This window comes from Chamaea fasciata, unplaced genomic scaffold (genome assembly GCF_029207755.1).
Source record: "Chamaea fasciata isolate MVZ Bird 193981 ecotype frontalis unplaced genomic scaffold, bChaFas1.0.hap1 SCAF_2, whole genome shotgun sequence".
NCBI lineage: Eukaryota > Metazoa > Chordata > Aves > Passeriformes > Sylviidae > Chamaea > Chamaea fasciata.
Window position 1 is genome coordinate 59,955,440 of NW_027094087.1, and position 18,010 is coordinate 59,973,449.

The window sequence follows — 18,010 nt, forward strand, 5'->3', positions numbered from 1 at the left end:
TATTTTTAACAGTTAAAAATAATAATGTAAGAAAAAGTAGGTATATCACAGAATGATCAAAATAACTCTAACTGAAAAATATTCCATTTCTGTCTGGCAAAATGGTTTTCTTATAACAAATCAGCATTGCTGTTTTGCTTGGGTAAGTCACTTCATAAGAAAAATACAACATTTAAATATAGAATGATTTACTTTTAAGTTACAAACAGTATGTTTCACCTTTAAAGGAATGTGCTATAATCCTTCATTGCCTCACAAATATATTTTTGTTTTTCCTTCAGTTTGTAACTCACAAACTATAACATTTTGGAAATGATACCCTTCTTTTCTCTTACAGGTCTATAATAAGAAGAATAGCAAGACACAATTCCACGGAGATATAGCTTGAGAAGTTAAGCAGTTTGAGACCTTCCAGATTGTTTTATTTTCACCTGAAATTCATTTCGCAATCAGAAATGTCTTTGTTGTAATCTTGTTTATTTTTGAAAAATGTACATGGAATCCTATTTGCCTGAATATGGTGGAAAATGAGAAATACAGGAGACATATCTTTAATCTGATAACATTTTACTCTGAATTCTTTCGTTTAGATTGTTCTCTGACTTAATTCTATTGCTGTTTCCTGTGTTTTCCTTCTGGTGTACACACATGCACACATAGTAATTTCAACTCTGATCATCTATTAACACTTAATCTGAATTTAGAACACAAGTTCTATGAGGAGCAGCTGTGGACTTTGGGTTTGTGTAGTTCAGAGTGAAGGAGGCTGAGAGGTGACCTCACTGCTCTCTGGAGCAGCTTCCTGAGGAGGGGAAGTGGAGAAGGATGCTCTGATCACTTCTCCCTCTGACCCAGTGGTAGGAAAGAAAGGAATAGCTTCAACCTGCAACACAGGAGGTTAAGACTGGATTAGGAAGCATTTCTTCATGAGAGGGTGGTCAAAAGCTGGAACAGGATTCCTAGAGAAGTGGTCAATGCTCCAACCCTGTCAGCATTTATGAGGCATTTGGACAATGCCCTTAATAGCATGCTTTAGCTTTTGGTCAGTCCTGAACTGGTCAGTCAGCTAGACTGGATGTTTGTCTCAGGTCCCTTCCAACTGAACTATCCTATTCTAAGGTTCCATTGCTCTCTGCCATTAGTAAAACAGTCAGAAATTGTACTGCTTCCTTGCTTGACTTAAATTAATAGCTGGCCTTGCTAACCACATCAGCTTTCTAAAATCTGTGGCCCTATATCAGCTCAAGACCTAAGAATTATAAGCCATTCAGCTTCCTGCATAACAACTGAATTGGGACAAAACATTAAATTTAAGCTTTTCAGTTGAGATATTTGCCTTCCTTATGTTTTTATGGCACTCGGGGCAACCAACAAGATCAAGACTTGAGTGTGTACAATGCCAATTAATAACATGTTATGTCATGCCAAGTTTCAGAAAGAAGACTCTTACAGGCAAAACTGAGTTATTAAACATGAAATAAAAAGACGTGAGTATTCTACTCCCAAATTCAGAACCTTTTTGAAGAAGCTTAGCAACAAACTTTAACTTGATTTTTAGCATTATGTTGGAATTTTTTGCTTTGGTTTGTAGCAATAGATGAGCCACTGTCATAAATACAGAGGAACTGTTTGTTTGTCTGTTTGTTTGTTTTTTTAAAACCTTATAAACAGCCACAGGCAATTTAAGAAGGATAATTCCCAACTGTTTTGATAAAAACCATTTTAGCAGATTTTCAGTTGCCAGATTTTTTAAATGCCATTCTGAAATTGGATAGAAGTCTGATTGAGTTGATTCTTTACTCAGGATAAAATTACAAATCTATTAAGCACATTTTAGATCTGCTAGCTCAAATAATTAGGTGTCACAAGGCAAAACACAGGTCAGTGAGGAAGCTGAGCTTTATGGATCAGATGTGTTCATAACCTCTACGGGGGCAATCCACTTGACTGAACACTGCATGTGCATAAGATCCATTAGAAACACTTCCAGATACTGTAAATATATTTTGGAACATTTAAAGGTACATAATATAGATGTTGAAATGTCTAATAGCAGTTGCAGTATTGCTTGTATTATAAGGATACAGCTTATATTGGTTTCAAAGTTCAACCATACCACCTCTTACATACTGATTTCCAAATTGAAAGGCACTGTTTATATTTGTCACTATCTGATGTCTTGAATTGTCAGAATGCCAGCTGAAGCCATGTATGTAATCATGCTTGATTGGAGGAGATAATGGCAGGGAGCCTGAGCTACAGAAAGCAATAGGAAAGTACAGGAGACTGCCCTGACTCTGCTTGGCAACTGTGATGCCCCAGCAGTGCTTATCCAGCAGGAACTCCTGGATAAAACATTAATGTCATTATGGTTATGTATTCACATCTTGACAAATGCTACTGTGCACATACATCTTACAGATTGAACATGTAGGAAGATCAGGAATTAGTTTTCAAAAGTTATTTGGGATAATTTGAAGTAATTTCCACCCCTTCTCTGTAATTAAAAATGAGAAATGAGGAAAACTACTAAGAATAACTTTTGAGAAATTAAAAAATCTTAAGTCATATATATATGTCTTTTGCTGGAATGTCCAGTTTTACCCACAAAGTGGCAAGCAAAATCTTTCATGGGCTTATCTTGAGAATATGAAGTTACATGCACATATTTTTCTAGTATTGTGACCTTTTGAATATTCTCATTTGATACAGATCAAATTAGAGATGGTACAAAGATGATACCCTGGTATGGTAGATTAGCCATGGCTAACAATCTCCTACCCAGCTGCTCTCTCTCTGCTCCTCCTCAGTGGGACAGGATGAAAAAAAAAGAAAACAAGTCGTGGGTTAAGATGAGGGCAAGGAGATTGCTCACCAGTGACTGTTATGGACATAACAGTCTTGATTGGGAGAAAATTAGTTAATATTAATGATTAAAATAGAGTAAGATGATAAGAAAAATAAACAAAATCTAAAGCACTTTCCCGCTACCCTCATCCCCCCTTTTCCCAGGCTCCACACCATTCTTTCATTCCCAACTCACTCCTGCCCCCAGCCTGGTGCAGAAAGAATGGGATTGCAGCCAGTCCATAAGAGTTCCTCTTTCTCACTCCTTCCTCCACTTATTTTCCTCTGCTCCAGCATGTGCCCTTCCATGGACTGCAGTCCTTCAGGGTAAACATGCCTTTGCATGGACTCTTCAGGGGCTGCAGACTCTAAAGGGAATAGCATCTGAGGTTAATACTTCTGCAAGGGTTTGAAAATAAAAGCTCTGATATAACTTTTATGTGAGCAAAGCTACAGATGGTGATGACATTTTGTGGCCATCCCTGTGGGTCTAGTTTTCAATAGGGTTATAAATTAATAGGGGTGGGAGAATTTGAACACATTGACTCACTGGTATAGTTGGCATTCCATATGGTGCTATGGTTTTATTTGCACACGTTTGTTTATTTGTTTTAAATAAATTAAGAAAGAAATTATGGGCAATGAATGACTGTCTATCTCTAGTCTTGGGTAGACCTGTAACAAGGAAGGGTATTATGGAAACCCAGGAGGAAAGACACTTCAGCCTCTGAGAAAAGAAAATATGCTGAAAATTGGAAAAGGAGATGCTTACCAGCTGAAGCGCTTACATAAATTCCCATGAGTAAACAATTATCCACAGTCTCTGAAGATGGCCAAAGTCAGAGGTCTGGAAGCACCTGTTGTTCATTGGAAGAGGATGTTTCTGCAAGATCAGCAGTGGCCATTTCTTCAGAGTGGGATGGTTGTGATTACGCTGCTATTTTGTCTATTGACTTAGAAAAAGTCAATTCGGAAACGTATTTTGACCAGGAATATGGTGGGACATAAGTGCCTAAGGATAAGAATCAGACTGAGATTTCTTTAGCTACAAGGAGAGATTGTCTTTTTTGCTTGTCCATTTATTTAATATGTGATAGCACTTCATGAAATCCACAGAATGACCCTTGTGGAGTATCAGTGTTATCCTCCCTTTCCTGATGTTGCCCTCACTGGGCACATGGCAAGGGATATCTGATGATATTAAATTCCACAAAAGAGAGGATAAGATTATTTTATAAGCTGCCAGGTTGTAGAATTTAATTTGCAAGACCAAACTTCCACAATATTGTGTTTATGTTGCAGTGCCATTTTCTGTTTAATAGAAACATTCAGAATGCTCTAGTTCCATCTGTTATAAATAGAGAAAGCTGATAAACACTCTGCAAACACAAGATGCAGCTTTGTGGCAAATTATGTTTAGTACAGCCCCCAAACATAAAGCAAGATTTATAAGTTTTGTATCGCTCTTTTTTTTTTTTTTTTTTTTTATATTTACTCTACTGTAATTACTCCAGCACTTTAAGTAGATACATAAATAACACACAAAGTTTTACATTAAGTTATGGTGTGAAGACAGGGACAAGTATATGCATACACACATACACACATTTCACACCATCAGTTGTAATGCAGTTATAAGTCTTGTTATGGCTGCATAATCTTTGATAAAACTACTTGAAAATACATTTTTTATCATATCAATAGATTTGAAAGGCAAGCCTACACACTATTATGCAGTGGATGGGGAAAAAAAAATCTCAGTTTTCAATTAAGAAAATGAAATTTTCTTAATTTCTACCAGATGAGTAGGAATAGAATTGCAAAGGGCTCTGAGATGAATAGCCCAAGATGAAACTACTGCTGTACACTGCTCTCAGAAGAAAGGGAGAAATTGTGTAGCAATAGAGTGAGTGAGTCACTGAACAAGACTGTTGAAAGATGTGGGTGAGCTGTCCTAGCTAAAGAAGGTTCCTGGTAATGCTGCTTGGGTGTGATGACTTTATCACCTGCCAAGAATGATAACAAATCATTATACACAGTTAAAGAAAAACTAACTTACAATGTGAAACACCTCACACAGTCTGCAAAGACACTTGAAAAGACAGAGTTTAAGTAAGTTTATGTCTTTCTTTGATCAGTCTGGATTCCAGCAGGTGACTGATGCATGCACTCAAAAAGTGGAAGAAAGATCTTTTGTTTATTTTTGAAGCCAATATATTTCAAAGAAATTAACCGGACAAACCTCACTGCAGCCACTACTAGTCATTAAGACTAGTGACTATTTCATTTGCTGCAGAAAATGTTTGGTTTTCCAGTCAAGTTGCCCAACTTTGACTTCGCTGCCCTTTCCAGGACATATTCACACCAGTTAAAGCTTCTGGCTGTGTGAGCAGATGATCCAATTGACTGGGCATTTTGACAGCTGAGGTAAAACAGTTGCTTTTGGAAAGAGCAGTAGAAGGTTCTGAGATTAGTTTTACACATCCATCTCCTCAATTATAATTGATCTTGGAGTAAGTAGCAGGAGACATATTCTATAAGACAAAAAGTGTATTTCAGAAAACAAGTTTTTCCCAGGTTGTCATCCCTGTGCAAGACATTACTTCCATATCCACAGCTTTAGCTGCACAACCCACACTGCACACACATTCACAGTTTCATCTTCTGTTTTCCCCATTGTTAGAAGTATTGACTTCTCCTGTCAATACAGGGACATGGCTTTGATGTGACCCTCAAACTGGAGAGGAAAACAGCAAAGAAAATGTGTATATTTACAACCTACTGCCCAATGTAGCTGTTGTTTAAACCATTAACACATTCATTTCTCACCTTTTTGCTGCAGTAGAGTATGTTTGGCTTCTGCAGTAGAAGTGCAGCATTTTAGGAGTCATATGAAAAGGGGAGATTGCCTTGACCCTTAGTGTTTGATTTGTCTGTCAGTGCCCCAGGAAAACCAAGACCCTCATGCCCAACCAGTCTGTCAGCATCTTCTTATGGGGACCCTTCACTGAGCAATCCTGCTGGATTGGAGGGTTGTTTGACTGACTTATTCAGGGATACACATGGACACCATAACTCCTCAGCGAGTCTTGCAGTCTACTCCAGTATTTCTCCTCTGACAGTGACTGCCAGAATGCATGAAGGATTCACACCAACATCTTACAGAATAACGCTCTTTATTAATATAAAATTATGTCAGGTTAAATTTCAAGGATTGTTTGTGATGGTATTTGACTGCAGAAACATATTCAAAGCAATGCACGAAAAAACTCTAATCCTCAATAAAAGTGTTCAGTACACAGAGAGTGTGGTTCTTACCCAATAGGCCTACCTGCAGGGGAGAAGACAGGTTCAGCCTAATGACTGTTACAAGAGTTACAATGGAGTCTCCTAAATTCCCCCCATTCCCAATTAACCTTTATAGTATTTTGTAGGAGCATCCGCAGACGGCAGGGAGAAGGAATTCTGCTGACTTGAGATATTCTAGGATATGTAGTTTTATTGCAAGGGTCGTGGGTTAAAAGGGCCTTGCCTTCAGCCACCAGCCTCGGCTGAAGAGAAGTCCCAAAGAGAGCGGGAGAATGAACAAGGGGGGAAAAGTTAAGAGAGAAGGGAGAGCAGGGAATAGAGCTATGAGGCATGAGCAGAAAAGGAGCTAAGAGAGGAGCTGGGATAAGGGAGGAAGAAGTAAGATATAAAAGAGGTAAGAGCAGAGCGAAGAGCAAGGAATAGAGAGAGAGGTCCTTCTTACAATGTATTATACCTTCTTTTGTGATGAATATTCTAATTTACAGTGACCAACCAATACAAGACACAAAATCCTATAGAATCCACATATAGCCTAAAAGAACTACTATATTACCATACTATGTTATATTTTAAACTCTAAAAACTACTCTTTAGACTTTTCTGTTTTGCTACATTGACCTTTGGATCCCTTAGCCAGCAGAAAGGTATTGTTCAATCAAAAGGGGTTCTCCTTCAGCTGGCTAGGCTATTGTTTTGAGGTTATATAGAAACTAAGACTTGGTATCCTACAACTCAAAGTAAGCTTCTATTTCTATTTTGATTATAGGTTTCATATCTTCAGAATCTTTTGCTAGACAATCAATTTATAAGGTTTCCCTGATTCATCTTACCCAACAGTATTTATGCTTAGGTAGAACTTGAATGACTCAATTCCTGCACACCTTTGTTACTGATTGGTGTAAAATTCCCTTGCTTCACTCTTAAAGGTATAATTAATAAAAATTTAGACACTTCCTCAGTGAGGGGTGGTCGTACCTTGGGGTGGGTAACTTGGGGATGGAGGTTTTCGTTATATTATAATCAGGCTGTAGGGAATCAAGTTCATCCAAGGAGAGCGATTTTGCCAGAGTTGCTGGCTTGGGAGCAAGACACCTTCCCCTGCCTCCCCTGACTGACACCGCCTATGGAGTTTATCAGCTACAAAGCACCATCAAATTCACTTCCCTGCAAGGGTTTCAACAGAGCCTTGGCCACAGGGTTTCCACTCTGCTTCACCCTCCATTCCATCCCACTCAGCCACTGCTTATGGTTGAAGATTATGTGTGGGGGGAATCTTCATGGAATAGGTTTTGAGCATACTGATCACATTCCATCCAAGCAGTAGCAGCTGCATTTTACCATCTAATTTCCGTACCATTATAACTTCTGTTAGGATGTGAATATAACTTCTCTGTTGTCTCTAATTTTACCCCCAGTCATCTTTCCACATAAGGCATATCAAATTGGAACATATAATCAGAAATCTGGAATACAGTAAACTGTTAAGGAAAAAGATTTCCTTCAAACAGTCAGAAACCTACAAAAAAGGCAGGCTACTTATTCCTCTGACCATTATTTCTTTAAATTCAGGTTTTAAGTGTGCATTCTTATTATTCTTTCTTTGTGACCTTTCTCATAAGGACAAGCATTTTCTTATCTTTTTCTTCCTGGAGTCAAGTTAATTTAATTTACTGATCATATCAAAGGCCTAATTCTTATATATGTGCATTTCACTGGATTAGTTTAACTGGGTGTAGAAGAATGTTAAGTAAAGATAATAGGATGATTCTTTTGAACACAACAGGTACAAATTAAGTTGTTAACTATATTATATACCTTGCATTGCTTATCATGTCTGATAAGCAAGCTCAATAACATTTAGCTTTGACACAGCATGTAGCTTCATCAAGAACATAACTCTTTTGACCAATTTTAGTTGGAATGAAAGCAAAAAAGAAGGCTGCTGATTCACAAATTTGTTTTGCCCATGGTTCTGCTTCTTTTCAACTGTCTGCTCTCCACCTGCCTGGGGGGAAAGTCAGTGTTTTATGCAGGAGCTACTACTACATTGCTGGAAATCATGGCATGGTCTAGCATGAGGAACTAAAACTTGTCTATTGTGTAGAACTGGAATTTATGCTAGTTTATCATATCAGGTTGTGGTGTTAAGTGAAGTAGTTTAGTTCATGCAGGAGAGACAGGGATGGCCAAGACAAGCACAATGGATGGTTGGATGAGGTGGACATTCATCTGTTGTCTGCTGAGTAGCCTTTTGTTTGTATGAACCAGCACTCTGATAAAAATTCCTGTTCCTGTCAAGTATCAAGTGAGGTCTTGTGCAAAGAAAGGTCTGCATTTCAAGCCTAAATTACAGCATACCTTCAGTTACACCACTGAGTTAGGCCAGCAGACGTAATTAATTAGTTGTAAAGTCAGAGTCATGTAACCGGGAAAGAACCTTTCTCTGGAACAGACCTGCTTGCTCTGATTCACCCTTCAGAGTAGGTCTGGCAGGTTGATTGGACCACTCAGTTGAGCTTTAAGTATTTCTAAGAGTGGCAGTTCCTAATAGTGGAGATACCAGATACTTGCCTATCCTCAGTAGGAGCAATTTTTTTTTTCCCCTCAATATTTTACCAGAAATTCCTTTGTAGCAGTTAGCTCTGACTCTGCCTCACGCTTTCGCTCTGCACCCTCAAGGACAGTTCTTCCCTTCATCTTCCCTACACCCCCCAATGGGCATTCATAGACAACAACTTCCCAAGCCTGTTCCAGGCTAAACAAACTCAGTTCTTTTAAGCTTTTCCTCATAAGTCATGTCCTTCAGGTTTTAATCACTCAGAGTAGATAAATGGTTTATCTAAACTTGTGCGTTGAACATTGTATAGAGTTCAGCCCTTGGAATTCAAGTCCTAGACATATAGCAAATTTATCTTTGTGTTCAGGAGACAGAGGAGTCAAAACAAATTACAAGATTTATCTTAGATGCATGTAAATTGGCAGGATAACCTAATATCTAAAGTGTCTGAATTAATTGCTGTGATCCTTAGATAAATTAACAAAGATGCATTTCTATGCTTATATATGTGTCCTGGGTTGTAGTATAGGATGTGCACAAAGTATTCTATCACCATCTTTGTGAACTGTTGAATCCAGGTGGGGCAGTGTTTTCCCAGACCCCCTCCCTCAGGGCCATTATCTTCTGTTAACGGCCCATCAAATGCCTTGCCCATGACTCATGGATAACTCCCTCCGGGAGCTATCTCTGTTTAATGGGCCATCAAGGACCCCCTGCATGACTCATCATCCCATTGTGAGATGCTCCGCCCAGGGGGAGGAACCAAGCATTCTCACCTGAATATAATCTGGGGTTTGGGACAGTACAAGCAGCCTTACCCACTGGATTCCCAGAGGACCAGAACTACCAGACCTTTCTACAGGATCATTGCCTCAGGTAGACCACCTCATCTGAACTGCTTCCATCACCCTGCTCAGGTTGTATTCTGGCTCTGTCAGTGGTCTTTTGTATTATTGCATCTATTTTATTTTACTTTTTTTCCTTTCTTCCTATTAAATTGTATCTCTGACTTGGAGCCTCTCATTTGTTTTCCTTTGAAACCACTACAATATGGCATTACTTCAGAGATGAGTAGGGAATAACATTATTTTCACCTGTCTAGTCTTTAAAAATATACATCAAATACTTTTAGTTTCTTCAGAATCTTTTTCAATTTCATAAGATTTAGAAATCCATACCTTAAAGCCAGAAGAATTTGATAAGTTTCATTTAATAAGTTTAGGAAACAGGAAAAGTCAGTGGTTATTTCATTTGTTTGTGCAGTGGGATGAGACAGACCAGAGAACTGTGAAATCAGTAAGACAACATAAAAAGGTCTGTAGTTGGAAGACAAATATATCAATTCAAGCTAATATAATGTACATCATTTTAGCATGATGGCAATTTACAATCAAAACAACTTACCTTGGGAATTAAGGAATTTCTCACAATGTGAAGCCTTTAAATTATTACTGTGTGTCTTTCTAAGAGATGTTCTCCCGCCCAGTCAGAAATTATAGGTCAAGAATTACCAGGTGAAGTATTGTGACCTCTATTATGCAAAAGCTCAGAGTAAACTGTTTGCCTAGTTATTTCAAGTTTTAAGTCTGTGGACCTATAAAATGGAATCAAAGTGATGTGCTACGAGGTCAATCCCCAACAGCTTCCTAGACTGAAAAAAACATTTTCCTTCTGTGTTAGATACTGTCATCCTCTCCATTTTACAATTTTTTTATCACCTGCATTCATTACTGCAACATCTGTTCCAAAAGTTGGATGCCTTCCTTTGGTATTTCAACTTGGGTTGTATATCCTATTGCAATTAACTAGATCTATTTTAGGGCTCTTTCTGACCACTAAGCATAATAAAAATGAAACCCATTAAATAATCTAGGTGGATTAAAATCCTTTATAACATTTCACTTTCAGATCCTTTGAACTTACATATTATTTCTTGAATCTGCTATATATGAAAATCTACAAAACAAACAAAACACATGTGTATAACTTCAGAAGAGAACAGTGTTCCCAATCTAGGAAATAATTTCTTTCTATTTTTGGAGACTTGTGGAAGCCGAGAAACATTTAAATCACCCATAGAAAGCTCTAAGGGCAATTATGAGCTAAAGCTTCTGCACTTCGTCTTTCAGTTCCTAGTCAGAAAAGCAGTAGGTTTCAATTTGCCATGGTTTTCTCAAGAAAGTGCTCTCTTCTCCAATGGAACTTCTCTTGCTTTGCTGGTCTGGGGTCTTTGTTCCTGGAGCTGTTCCTTCACTGCTGAAGTACCGTACCTTGTGCATTCTTCTACCTCCTTACACAACAGGTTGCAGTAAATCTCCAATCTATTATCCTAAACCTTTTTTTTTTTTTTTAAATGAAGCATAGAATATGAAGCTTTCCTTCAGTAAGTGATCCTTCCTCAGCTTTCCAAAAGCAACAACTAAGTTGAGAAACCTAAAATAAATTGTATGCATGTTCTGTAGAAATCCTCTAAACAACTAAAACTGAGAGACACTTTATGGCAGTAATAATTTCTTACTTGCAAGTGTTTTAGAAGACTCCCACAGCAGCAGGTGTTAAGGAAGTATCCATCTGTTCTTGTTTCTCTGCACAGAAGTACACTGAATAGATAAGAGTTTCTAAATGTTCAGGGTTGTCATTAAAATGGGTTAGCTGTGATCGTCACTTAAGGCATTCCTGATATTGAAATTAAAATGAAGACAATCTCTGGCTCTGTTGCAATTTAAAAATGCGATCAATGGTTCCCTGAAGAAACATCCTGTCAACTGAGTGCTTTTTAAATTATCTTCTGAAAACCACTTCAGTTTTCCTGTGACTGAACTGGAAATGCTGTATCAGCAACATTACTGTTCTCTGAAAATATGGATCAAACTCCAGCTGTTGCAGATATGTTAATTGATGAATAAAGCTAAGAGATCTGAAGCCTTTATACTACACTTGACACTTATGCTTCTATTTAAATATTGAAGGCTTTTCAGCTTTCTCCTCCAAATGCGAAAAATTACTTGAGTCACTTCTAAGGAAGGCTTCAGAATCTCTAAACTTGAATGCTACAGTATAAAGACCAGAAGACTGGAGCTTCATCAACACAGCAGTGAAATCAGCATGAGAAAGGGGAGATGGCAAACAAGCTGTGAAAAACAACACATCAGGTTTTTTGGAAGTGAGACAGAAAGTATATTGGGCAATAGTATGAATGAATCTATGATACAGCTATAAAACTTCTACACACTCCAAGGTGTTTTTATATCTTAAGTACTATATAAGCTAATACACTGTCCTGTATTCAGATCAGAAAATGGATCTTAGCAAGCAGTGTGAAAGTGTTAAGAATGAAAACTCCCTCTCTGCTCTTTTACCATTGAACCCCACTCAACAGAAGAAAACAAAAGGATGTTTTTGCATGTGGCAGATGTGACAATTATAATATCTTTATAATTAAAGCTAAAATAATACCAACTGAGGTATTAAGGCTTTGTATTAGTTTGTGATTTACAAAGTTCAGTAGCTTCCACCTAAGAAAATGCTAGCAGTTCCTTGCTTGCCAAAGTTTGATTTGTGCATTGCATTTTCACTTTTTATATTTCTCTGATACTTTCTCCTCTCAATAAGGCATTTTTGCTTTAAGTAATTTTGCTATTTGTATGTGAATTATTTGGTCTGAATACTTGGTAGGCAAATATTCTCATACCTCAATGGAGCAGTTCTGGTACTGTCAATCACAACTGTTTACAGCTGAATCTATCTCCAAAGCTTCTGGGTATCAACTTTGAAATCATCAGTTAAAAAAAAAAAATACAGACCTTTGCATCTCCCAAAGAATTCCCTCAAACAAGTAATAGCTGCCCAGCCTTCAGCTGGTATGGGATCTTTCCAGATTTTCAGTCCAACCCTAAATGTAGTTATAAATATAAACTTCACATTGAATTTTTGTGGTTTATGCAATTTTTTTTTTTTTTATTCCTTGGTTGTTATCTTTACAGAGATTGTTGGATCTACAAAACTGTGAGTAGAGGAAACAGGGTGTTTCTTTTAGAAAATAGTTTGTTTGCAGTGTTGTAGCTGAAAAGTGTTAAAATTTTGGCACTGTTATACAGGAAAAAACACACGGTAAACAAGAAACAACCCACCCTACCATCATATGGATAACAGAGCATGTAATATACTAATTTGTTTGATGGAAAAGTATAGATTATGTGCTAGGATTGCTTTGGCACTCGGTGTTTTGCTAAGGCACCTGCCAGATTAAGCCACTTTAATCATGTAACCATGACAATACTGCTGGCGTCAGCATGAAGAACTGATTTGTGCAGCCAGTAAGGACTGGGCACCTTAATGCACTGACTGGAGCTGTTAGGAACTATTTGGAAATAAATATGTAAAATAGGAATAAAAGGTTCTTTCAGATTGTTTAGTGTTTTGCTTCAGGCAATATTTGTTAGCAGCAGGCCACCCTGTTTATCAGGCTAAGAGAACATGGTTGTGAGCACTGAAATAGATAACAAACTGCTGGTAAATAATTGCTGGTTGATTCTCCTCTGCTGCTTTGTTTTTTGTGCTTTGATGGGAAACAACTGTTTCATTTTTAGCAGAAATGTTAGCCCATGCTTGTGCTCTGCTGACGTAAACTGGCAACTTATAGCAGTAATTGCAGAAAATCTGAAAATAAGAGAAACCCAACAAAATTTGAAAGTTTTAATTAGGTTCTATACAGATGGTCAGAGAGTTGGTCAAAATGTTGCTACCATATAACTCTTCTCCCTATCCCTCGGTTGTTTTCCAAGTGCTTTCGCCCCCAGACACACATTTCCTGTCCCTCTTACATTTGCCTTTCATTTGCCCCTCAGTTACGTGTTTTCCTAACACCTTTAATTTGCAGCTACATTGCTCCACAAGTAATGGGTTTGTTTTTTTCCAGAGAGGCAATGATCTGATGATATACTGTCTCCAGCACCAGTGCTGACTTAATTAATTTCTACCCCTATGTCAACAAGGTGCAGGACTGTAATGTGAATCAGACCAGCAAAGGGATCCACTTCAAAGTAAAGACTTCAGCATCCCTTCTCTCCAATTTCCCTTTTTTCAGCCAGGTGCCTGGTGCACACAACAGCCCCACAAGTATAAGCATATGTAAACATAATTAAAGGAATGCCTCAGTGAATTTTATAGAGGGTGGAACAGAGTACTGATTATTTCTGATTTTGTGTCCAGATGAGGGAAAAAGATAAATTCATAAAATCTCATCAAAAAGTATTCACTCTCCAAGCCAAAAGCCTCATTTGCATGAGAAGAAAAAGGGAGTCCTTAGTGACCTCTCCATACATTTTTATGCTGTGTCTACTTTGGTTTGCTTACTAGCAGCATTCCTTGATGTTTTATTTTCATGATGAATTATTTTCATTCACAGCACCTTATTTTACTGGTCTGAATCACAGTTGACACAGGTAGCCCAAATTGTTGCTCTATGCTGTGGCCCAGTTGTTGCCAATTTTTCTTTATTCTCTCAATTTTTATGGTCTCCCTCCACAGCTTTTTCTTCCTATCTCTCATTCCTCCATTTTTTCCCCTTTTCAGTTATTTTTCATGGTGAGTGCCAGTTTTCATCAGTTCACTAATTTGACAAACAGCACTGTGTTTTCTGGAGTACATTTGTGTCTCCCAGACTGGCAACTGTTAAACTCTCTCCAGGACAGTAGCTGCATTAACACGTATATTCGCTTTTGTACTAAATCATGATTTTTTGTTGGCTGTGAAAAAAGTGAAATTATAATTTTGTACTGAAATAAAGGAATGAAAACTTTTAAAACAACTGTGGCAAACAGAAGCCCACTTGGGGATGTGGGCCTATGAATCTTTTTTTAGTACCTGAAGCTCTTCACTTAGGTCTTATGGCCCTGTTGCTGTATGGACTCCATTTGAAATGTCTCATCCAGTCAGGATAAATATCCAAGCCAGGAAAGTTCCAAGTGTATCCTTGCAAATAGTGAGAAACTGTTCAGGGCTCTGGCATTTCTGTTTCTTTTCATCCTTCATCTTTGAGAACAGCAAAATTTAATCAAAAAGTAAGCTGAAACATAGTTGGAAAAAAAATATGTTGCTTTTAATAACTTAAAATATGTAAGGCTGCTTTAAGGATGATTCTGGAATTTTGTAATTCCCTTCATAATACTGCAGTTACTCTGAAAATAGGGCTCAGTTTTCTCTTGAAAGAGGATTAAAAACCTGCCATGAAGATCAGATGATTGACATTCTGTTGGTTTGTTGTATTTTGCTAATAGGCAGGAAAGAAGGAGCACAAAGGACAGAACAACTAAAATCAACAGAGACAGAAGAGATACATAAATAAAAGCAGAATTAGAAAAGAGGAAGTGAATTACTCATAAGTGAAGGACAGCAAACAGCATGTCCTGTTATTGCACTTGATTGTTAGAAGCATTGATTTTGCTATTTCTTGAAAAAATCTTTAGAAATTTAGGGTTTTTTCCAAACTGTACTGCTTTGGGCCTGCAAACTACAGGGGAAGAACAGTGATAGGCAAAAGCTGCCACATCAGAATAGGAAAGATGCCTAACACAGTATATTTTCACTGCCAGGAAATAACAAAGAAGCATTCTTGCCTGTTTAGTGGGTATTAAATCATGGATAGAAAGTCAACTGCTTATCTGGGGCCTGGCATAGATTTCCAATAACTTGCTTTTCCTCAAGCACAAACATATGACAGCACTTGAGGAAAACCACAGAGTGAATCTTTTATAATCCAAAAATAATCTTTTTAGATTTCCATGAGAAAACAGCACTTACTTATTCAGTCTTTTTCTTTCACCTTGCAATTAAGTCAAGAGCTTACACAGATTACTGGGTCATTTATGCCCCAAACTGTTTAACAGAGATGGTGTCTTCTAGTATTGTGGATATACAAAATGAAACCTTTATGACTTTTAATAGCAATAATAGCAAACCCAATATACAGAATTCCTACACAATCACGTATGTGTGGTGTATAGGTAATAGGTGGTGGTGTAATAGGTGGTCACTGTCGTGCTGCACAGTTGTGCTCTCCAGTCTAATCTGTGTTTAAAAGGACATATCCTATTTGTGTACTATGCAGGATGACGGTGTCTGTGCCTGTGGGGCTCTGACAGGTTGATCTACAGGCTTCCAGCACCTTGGTGTTTGGGGTGTTGCTGTCCTACCCTAGAGAATTTGGCTTAGTTTTAACAGGGATGTCCATGTGGCTGGACAGGCAACCCTACAATGTTCCATCCATCCCCACCCTGCAGGTTCTTTACATCCTGCTGAAAGCTCCCTGACTCTGTGTGAGGTGTCCCCTTGCACAGCACTTACTCCACGAGGCCTTTAGCCTCCACAGTGAAAGTGCTATCCCTAACTTGTCTGCTCATACACAGGCCACAATTTCTCAGCATGCAGCCAGCTCTTCATGAGCAGCTCCGCCCAGTAGTGCTCATAAGTATTAACCTTAATTTTACCAAGACAAGCTTTCAACTTGAAAGTTGGGGAAGCATGAGGGAAGGAGAAGCCTGGAGAGAGGACCAGGCTTTCCTTACCTGCTCTCCTCCTATTTGAGGGCACTGTTCTGTCCTCTACACTGAGGGACTATATGGCCGGCAGCTGGCCTCCAGCAGTGTCTCCACTGTCACCGAGCTTTGCTCAGTTGCACCATGTGTGCTGATTTCAGACACCAGGTGATAGCCAATGGACTATCATGGAACTTCTCCATGAAACACTACACTCATGGCTCTGGGATAGGAGCTCTCAGGAAGCAGCAAGCACGGGCTGCCCCATAAGAGCAGGAAGCCAGGAGCTGTGGGCAATAGCAAGGCAGGTAGGGCAATGATCCCACCAAGAAGGGCACAATCCCACAGTACCTGAGCAGGTGCCACACTGGGGAGCAGGGTGAGGCAGTATTTAATATTACCAGACAAGTCTGCTGTGATGAAGCAGGTATGAGGTCAAGTCAGCAAATCAAACCCGTGGCTCAGGATCAGCAAGGCACATGGGAAGGCACAGGCAGACCTAACAGAAGTCTCAAGGATGAAAGCCTGAGCTTCAATGCCCAATGCCTGCAAAGAGCAGGAGGGCCCCCATGAGGCTTCCCATAGCTCCTCCTCACACAGCTCTGTCCCCAGCACCCTGATCCAAGGCTACAGCTGCATCATATTAGAGCTGTAATGGAGGATGGGCAACCAAGCCCCAAGGAGCAGGGAAGAGGCTTTTGGTGTACTCAAAGCCCTGACAACAACATGCTTATTTCCAGATTTTCATCCAGTCCAGAAGGTATCAGTCTCTTAAAAGTAATCTTGTTAGAGACAAGGCACAGCTGTTCAGGGCTGGGATGTTTACTGCAGCCCAGTAAAGTCTGCAAAGCCATATGCTGTTTGATCCTCTGCTCCCTGGCTATTTACCAAGTCAGTGTCCAGAGGGGCAATAGGTTGAGCTGTGCCAGAATGGCTGACAAACACCAGCCCTTCTGCTGGCTCCCTGAAAGCATCATAATTATGTGAAATTACATTCTGCAATACTTAGTGATCCATTGTACCCTAGTGATCATTACAGTGGTTCATCTGCTGAGATTGTGATAAGCAGCCATGCACAGAGGCAGCAATCGCACCATTGTGCCATATATAAATGCCCCCATCCTGACAGCCACAGTGCCTCGCTGAGTGTGATGCTGTCTTTTTGACTGGCATAATGCAAGTGTGAACTACACCTTTAAGATGTCCGTGGCCTGACATACACCTAGTGATTTGCAGGAGAAAGCTGGGAGTGTGGTCAAACTGAAGGGTTCCCGAAGAGGACCGTCAGGTGACAAAATCAATTAGAGCAGCCTGACAAAAATGTTAGCCTTGGCCTTTAGCAGAAATTATCTGTCCTTGCAACACCATCTTAACTACAGTCTGTGGCTATAGATGGTGGTATTATGTGCAAGACTTCAAAATCCTTTACCGTTTCCATGTAGGATATGTACTTGCTTTTTGTCTTTCCTTCATCCTGCTCCTTTCCAAGCCTCTCCTCTTCCTCTCCCCCATGAAGAAAACCTTTACTTCTGTAATTTTCCCTTCTTCTCTTTAGCCTGTGAAAAGGCAATCCCTTCTCCAGTTGCCATATAAAGAAAGACTGAGTGCTGAGTACTGTCCTTCTCTCTCATATAAAACATACACAGTATTTTGGCTGATGTGCAACAATACATGTAGAAAAACTATTCCTTCTGACTGCAGTCAAATCAGTTCAGGACTCAGTCCATCACAGGACATGGAGAGATAACCACTTCTGTTGAAA